The sequence below is a fragment of the Giraffa tippelskirchi genome, chromosome 13, assembly GCF_054371585.1.
Source record: "Giraffa tippelskirchi isolate mGirTip1 chromosome 13, T2T-mGirTip1v1.2.pri, whole genome shotgun sequence".
NCBI lineage: Eukaryota > Metazoa > Chordata > Mammalia > Artiodactyla > Giraffidae > Giraffa > Giraffa tippelskirchi.
Window position 1 is genome coordinate 106,334 of NC_137287.1, and position 7,807 is coordinate 114,140.

Genomic DNA, 7,807 nt, shown 5'->3' on the forward strand with positions numbered 1-7,807 from the left:
TTTTGTCAAATTTCTGTCTGTCAACTGAGATTATCAGGTCTATTTTTCTGTTTTAGTCTGTGGAATGTGACAACTTACACTGAATGACTTTTTTAAATCAAATCAACTTACAAGGAATCATTTTATACTAACCTTGCATCCCTAGAATAATTCACATTCGGTCATGGCATGTTATTATCTTCATATATTGCCATTTTTGTTAATATTTTGTCAGTGATATTCATTCCTATGTTCATGAGGCATCAGTTCAGTTCAGTCGCTCAGTCGTGTCCGACTCTTTGCGACCCCATGAATTGCAGCACACCAGGCCTCTCTGTCCATCACCAACTCCCGGAGTCTACCCAAACCCATGTCCATCGAGTCGGTGATGCCATCCAACCATCTCATCCTCTGTTGTCCCCTTCTCCTCCCGCCCCCAATCCTACTCAGCCTTAGGGTCTTTTCCAATGAGTCAACCCTTCGCATGAGGTGGCCAAAGTATTGGAGTTTCAGCTTCAACACCAGACCTTCCAATGAACATCCAGGATTGATCTCTTTTAGGATGGATTGACTGGATCTCCTTGCAGTCCAAGGGACTCTCAAGAGTCTTCTCCAACACCACAGTTCAAAAGCATCAATTCTGCGGCGCTCAGCTTTCTTCACCATCCAACTGTCACATCCATACATGACCACTGGAAAACCCATAGCCTTGACTAGACGGACTTTTGTTGGCAAAGTAATGTCTCTGCTTTTAAATATGCTGTCTAGGTTGGCCATAACCTTCCTTCCAAGGAGTAAGCGTCTTTTAATTTCATGGCTGCAGTCACCATCAGCAGTGATTCTGGAGCTCAAAAAAATAAAGTCTGACACTGTTTCCACTGTTTCCCCATCTATTTCCCATGAAGTGATGGTAGTTTGAGCATTCATGAAGCATATTGGTCTACAATTCCTATTTGTGTAATGCTGTTCTCAGGTCATAGTATCGGGGTTATACTTCCCTCAGGAAACAAGCCAATAAATATTCTTCCTCTTCTGTTTTCTTAAATATATGATGTATGGTTGACATCATTTTTCCATTTCTTATCAAATGTTTGGTAGAATTCACTAGTGAAGTCTTTGGGTGTGGAGTTTTTCTGAGAAGGGCTTTTATTTCAGATTCACTTTCTTTAACAAATAGAAGGCCATTAAAATGTTCATTTTCTTCCTGGGTCAATTTTGGTATGTTTGTTTTGTACGGAATTTTCCATTTTTCCCATTGGCTATAAATTTCCTTCTAGTTACTATTTTAACGGTATTCACGATTTTTTTTTTTTATGAGAGATGTTCATTATCATTCATTCCAAAATAAGCTTCTATTTCCCTTGTGATTTCTTCTTTGACCATGAATTAAACAATACCTTTATTTTCTCTTCATTTTTGAAGAATAGTTTAAGACTATTCTCAGTGTAAGACTAAGTTGAGAAGACTTTCTTTCTTTCAACACTTTAAAAATGTCATTGCATTGTCTTCTTGATGCAATGCTGATGAATTCGGTCTTCACTTTCACACTGATCTTCTCTATGGAATATGCCTTTTTTTCCCTCTATATTCATTCAATAGTTTTTTATTACTGGCTTTCAGCAATTTGACTATGATGAGATTATATGTGTTTATTTTTTTCTATTCAATCTTCTTAGATATCTTTAAGCGCTTAGGACCTGTGGCTTGATATTTTCCATTATATCTGGAAACATTGTAGCCTTTATTTCTTCAAATGTTTTTCTGCCACATTGTCTCTCCCCTTTCCTTCAGTGACTTTAATTATAAATATGTTCTCATTATTTTCAGTGGTCATAAAATGGTAATAGCCCCCAAGATTGCATTTTATCATTAATAAGTTGAAATTTATTGACACTTTCAAAAAACACTTCTCTATAGCCCATATTTTGTTGAAAAAAATTAACTCTTTCTACATGGGTTAAGATTCCTGGTAAGCTCAGGAAAATTCTCAGTGAACGTACATAATTATGCTTTTGTGTATGGAAATGTTTAAATATTTTAATCCAAATATTTTCATATCATTTTTATTTCATTAAGACTCATTCTTAGATGAATATTTTATAACACAAACCTCCTCAACAGTATTGTCTCCATTTCTGATTATCCTGAATACTTTGCCAAACAGAACAGAGGTGTCACAAAATAATAGGGCTTTTCAATTTCATTCTATTCATTATAGAATGTAACTTTACCCCCCAAATGGAAGCTCATTCAAAATTTCTTCTCACAAGTTATGAAATCACAAACCACAGTCACGAAAGTTCAATCAGGTACACTGAGCTCCTCCTATTTGATTTTGTCATTTTGTCCCTCACTTTTGCAGCGACAAATTCAATTACTTCCTGTTTATATACCATGTTTTCAGGAATTCCATTTTGCTAAAGTCTTCAAAACTATATGTTTCTATGGTGTTCCCTTCACTGAACATTTTGATTATTCACACTGATTTTGAACAAATTGTAACAAGAGCAGAGGACTCTATCCAGAAAGCAGTCACAGTTTTACAAACTAGCTCAATGACTTTGCAGGGCAACAGCTCAATTTTCAAAGCAGTTCCACAAAGAATCAAGCATTTGCAAACTCTGTCTGCTCCTGGGCAGCTAAGAGAAACAACTGTGTACTATCATGCCTGAATATTTTCAATTCAATCTCAATTGCCAAATATTTGTTGTTCAGTCACTCTAGGTGTTTTATTAGCTCATCTCCTCCTTCTTCATGTATTCCTCCAGATGTAATCTTGGGTTCTCCATTCACATTTACAGATGAAGCCTATTTTGCTTAATACGGGTCATTGATAAATTTCCTACAGAACTATGAATTCTGTCTCCAGCAGCCAAAATTGGTTCCTACTGTCATCCTGGTATACCGTCTATTTTAAGTTTGTACTGGATGCCTTGTTTTGAATGAAGTCTTATTATTAAGAGACGAATTAAAATAAGGCTGGATTGGCTTGATATACCTCTGCTTTTTGTGTTCAGATTTTTCCATGGTCCAGTCTAGTGATGTGGATGACAGAAGTGCACTGAATAGAATTGTCACTTTAACGTGTAGTTAATTGTGAAAGTCACCCACTGCCCCCCTTCCCGATCCTTTACAAATATTATGTAACTAACATTTCCTGTGAATTGACAGTGGGCAGAGTGCTCACTGGATAAAATGAAGTGTGCTCAGACACAAGTTAGCGAACGTTAGCTCCTCTCCGGATTCTGTATTGCTGAAGCCATACTGGCCACTTCAGTAAATAAACCCCAAACTTGTAGTGGCTCACCACAATGAGAGTGTAACAGTCACTGTTGAGGCTCCTGGTCAGCGAGTGGCTATCTTGACCCCGGTAAATCAGGGACCCAGGTTCCTGCCACCTTCTGGTGTCACAATCCAAATGGCCTCTTCTGTTGCCTGTGTCCAGATGGCGGGTGGGACAGAGGACTTCCTAAGGTCTTGGCCTACAGGTGACACACATCACCCTCATGTACATTTTGTAGTGACTACTGGTCACATGGCCACACATGCAAGTCAAAGGAATTAGAAAAGGTAGTCCTTGATTGGGCACCCATATTTCAATTAAATTCCGTATTATGGAAAGGGGGCACAATTTTTGTTTGAAGCAAGCATTCAAGGTCATTGATTCTTAACCTCTTTACATTACTTTAAAACAAGTTTGTTTCCCGGAACGCGTGGCTACAACACTTTGTTCTCAGGAAAGAAAAGAAAAAAACTCACTCCTCTTTTTTCTTTTTTTCCTTTTCACTGCAACAAAGTCCCCCATAGTTTTATTTCCTCCATATCAATGGAGAAAGGGCAACAGGTGTCATTCTTGTTCTTGTCTGGCTGAGGACAAAACCTCAGTTTTGCTCTTCGATAATCACCGGCTGTTCAGCCCAGGGGCCCATCTCTCTCCTGCTTCAAATTGTCCTTGAGAGACGTGAACCCCAAGTAATCTTTACTGGGGTGATGAGGGACAGGAGGTCAATCTTTCATAACTTCTTCAATGCTGACATGGGACTCACAGACCCTATCTAATCGGGGTCACAGAGCTTTCGCCTTGTTTTATTAAGGGGCCCCAGAGTGACTTTTGCGGTTATTCCCACAGGATCTGTTTGGAGGAGTGGCTGTCATCTCTTTAGGGGTGTGGGTTTTCTCTCCACATCATTATTGCTGCTGCTGCTGCTAAGTCACGTCAGTCGTGTCCGACTCTGTGCGACCCCATAGATGGCAGCCCACCAGGCTCCTCTGTCCATGGGATTTTCCAGGCAAGAACACTGGACTGGGTTGCCATTTCCTTCTCCAGTGCATGAAAGGGAAAAGTGAAAGTGAAGTCGCTCCGTCGTGTCCGACTTGTAGCGACCCCATGGACTGCAGCCCACCAGGCTCCTCCGTCCATGGGATTTTCCAGGCAAGAGGACTGGAGCGGGTCGCCAGTGCCTTCTCCGCTCCACATCATTATTATCTTGATGTAAATCTGTTGTCATCAGGAGGAGACAAGTCTTAACAGGTAGTTTAAGAAAACAGAGGCCATAGATCGGTAAGAGAGTTGTTGTAACTAGGGGTCAAAGCAGGAGTAAGAAGCGAGGTGCATTTGATGACGATTTTGATTGTGGTCCAGATAGGGTCAGTGCTTGGGTCATCCTGTCCAACAGGATGGAGCCATTTGGACCCAGAAATAGTTGGAGGAATAACAACCTGAACATTAATAGACAAATTAGAAAAAATTAAGCCTGAAATTGAGCCTGAATCCTAATTTAGACTTAACACTTTGAGGGAACTTGTAGCCAGGTAGTCAGTTGTCTAGGTTTATCTACGTAGGTCTTAACCTTTAGTGTGGCTATTGGCCATTACACTTTTTTTTTTCTTGTCAGCGTATGACCCAGAGCAATTTCCTTGTCTAAACATAAAACAGTTACAAGAAGAGACCTTTAAAAACTAAGGTTGCAGTGACCTGCTGCTAGCAGACGTGGTTTCCAGAATGGCTGACGGCGCCCTAAGTCTGACACAGCTCAGAAAACCCAAGTTCTCAACAATACAAGGCCTTGTCTGAAATCACACCACAGTGTCACCTAGTTATTGCCACAGCTACTTGATTTTGACTTTAATTGCAAATGTTTTTCTTAATAGCCAAAGCGGCTGTCAGTGTCAGCGATGTTAGTGTTTCACTAGGTTTGAGAAGATACAAGAATCAGGGGTCATTAAAGTCTCCTCCCAAAAATGTCTAACTATCTGAAGGCTTCTTCTGCAGTTTTTTTCGGAGCACAGAGTGCCTCATTCCTACTTTCCACCCTGAAGTCCTTTCAGGGGGTGTTGAAGGTCAGCGGCTTCAGTGGCCACGACTCAATGTTTGTCGAGGTGGATGGCGGAGCCCCTGCAGGGCCATGAGTCTGACCGCAGTATGGGGGGCGCTACATCACCAGTCTGTCACGAACTTGACAGTGTAAGAGACAACCGCTTTTTATAATTTTTTTACATTAATTTATTTTAATTGGAGTATAATTACAATATTGTAGTGGTCTTTGCCACACATGGACATGAAGCAGCCATGGGTGTACATGCGTCCCCCATCCTGAACCGCCCCCACCTGCCTCCCCACCCCATCCCTCTGGATTGTCTCAGGGCACCGGCTTTGAGCGCCTTGCTTCATTCATCAAACTTGCGCTGGAGCTCATGTCACATACGCTGTACATGCTTCAGTGCTTTTCTCTCCAATCATCCCGCCCTCACCTGCTCCCACAGAGTCCAAAAGTCTGTTTTCACATCTGTGTCTCTTACACTGCCTTGCGTATAGCGTCGTTGTTACTGTCTTTCTAAATTCCATGCATACGTGTTACTATACTGTATCGGTATTTCTCTTTCTGACTTAACTTCAGTCTGTATAATAGGCTCGGGACAACACTTTTGAAATAGGCAACATAGAAAACAATATGGCTAGCAATAATAATAAGGTCATCGGTAAGAACTTAAGTCAAGAACTTCCATTATGTGCCACCCAGTCTGTACCTAAGTCATCTGATTTAGTTTGTTCCATACCAACCCTGATTTTTAGGGAAACAATCTACTGGCATTGTCTATAAGGCACCCAGCCTAGTTTTCTGGTGTTATTAGACTGATTATCCTTAGTATGATGTAATTGTTCCCAGTACAGAGTCAGAGAAGGCAATGGCACCCCACTCCAGTCCTCTTGCCTGGAAACTCCCATGGGCGGAGGAGCCTGGTGGGCTGCGGTCCATGGGGTCGCTAAGAGTCAGACACGACTGAGCGACTTCACTTTCACTTTTCACTTTCATGCATTGGAGCAGGAAATGGCAACCCACTCCAGTGTTCTTGCCTGGAGAATCCCAGGGACAGGGGAGCCTGGTGAGCTGCCGTCTATGGGGTCGCACAGAGTCGGACACGACTGAAGCGACTTAGCAGCAGCAGCAGTATAGAGTGGACTTTAAATAGGTGCAAAGTGTAGCTTCTGCAGAGTTAGGGGGCAGGAAAGCAACTTAGTCATAGACATTAGAGCTAGGAGTGGCTAAAGTAAAAAGACAAAACAAAACTAGGGATACTCAGGCCTGCTCACTATTCTCTTTATCTTCTCTGTTCTCAGGAAGGGGAAAAAGAAAAACTCATTTCTTTTTTTTTTCTTTTTACTGCAACAAATTTCTCTTTTTTCCCTTTTCACTGCAATACCAGTACCTGAGGACCCAGCAGTCCCAAACCTGGGCATAAAACCAGAGAAAATAAAAAATTTAAAAGACATGGTAACCCCTGTAATCTCAGCCCAACAAGGTACAATAGTCAAGTCTGGAAAGCAAGCTAAATGTAGAAATTACAGATGAACGGAAACAGACAATGAGACCCATGTACCAGCGCAATATTTCTCAACAATAAGGAGGGAGGAGATAATGGCAAGTCTGGCAACGGGAGAGGAAGTAGGGACGATGGTTCCGAGCGAATTCAGGGCAACAGGGAGAGACGCGCACCGTGTGGCATCGCTTTAGGTGTGACCTAAAACAGATACAAGTGAAGTTCTTCCCCAAAGGGACACAGCCTCACAGATTTAGAAAAGAAACTTCGGGTCACCAAGAAAATCAAGTTGCATTAGATTGAAAAGGAAAAAAAAAATCTCATGAGATTGTAATTCACCTACACACTTCAGTTCAAACCACAGAGTAAACACAGAAAAATGTGTTTCCCCTCAGGCCACAGTGACCCGGGCTGTCGTCCCGCTGCTGGAGCCCGAGTGGCTTGGGTCCCAAGGCTGGAGTGTCCTGGGGCTGAGGGAGCCAGGAGCAGGTGGCAGGCAGTGTGCCCCCACAGTGGACCCACAGCGCCTCTTGCCCTCTGCAGAGCCCCCAACCTTCAGAAACAAGTGGGGGAAATTAATAAGAGTTTGGAATTAACATATACACAGAAATATATATCAAATAAATGATCACAACATAACTACTGAATAGCATAGGAAAGCTGATGAACACACTGCAATCACCTACACGTGAAAATGAACCTGAAGAGAATAAATAAACATATATGCATAACTGAATCAGGTATCTGTACAACTGAAACAAACACATCAGTAATCAACAACATTCCAACAAAATAACAAGGAAATTACAGGGGGAAAAAAAAAGAGTGGGACCTGGAGAGGTGCTGCCCCCTCGTGGCCTTTTCTTTTACCCACACCGTGAAAAGCAGCACTGCTGGGCATGTAATGCACAAGGGTCAAGGGGCTGGAGGTTCAAGACAGCTGCCTTCAGGAAATTTCCTAGATGTCACTGAAAAAAAAATTCAAAACAAGGCAAGCGTTCAAGTGGTC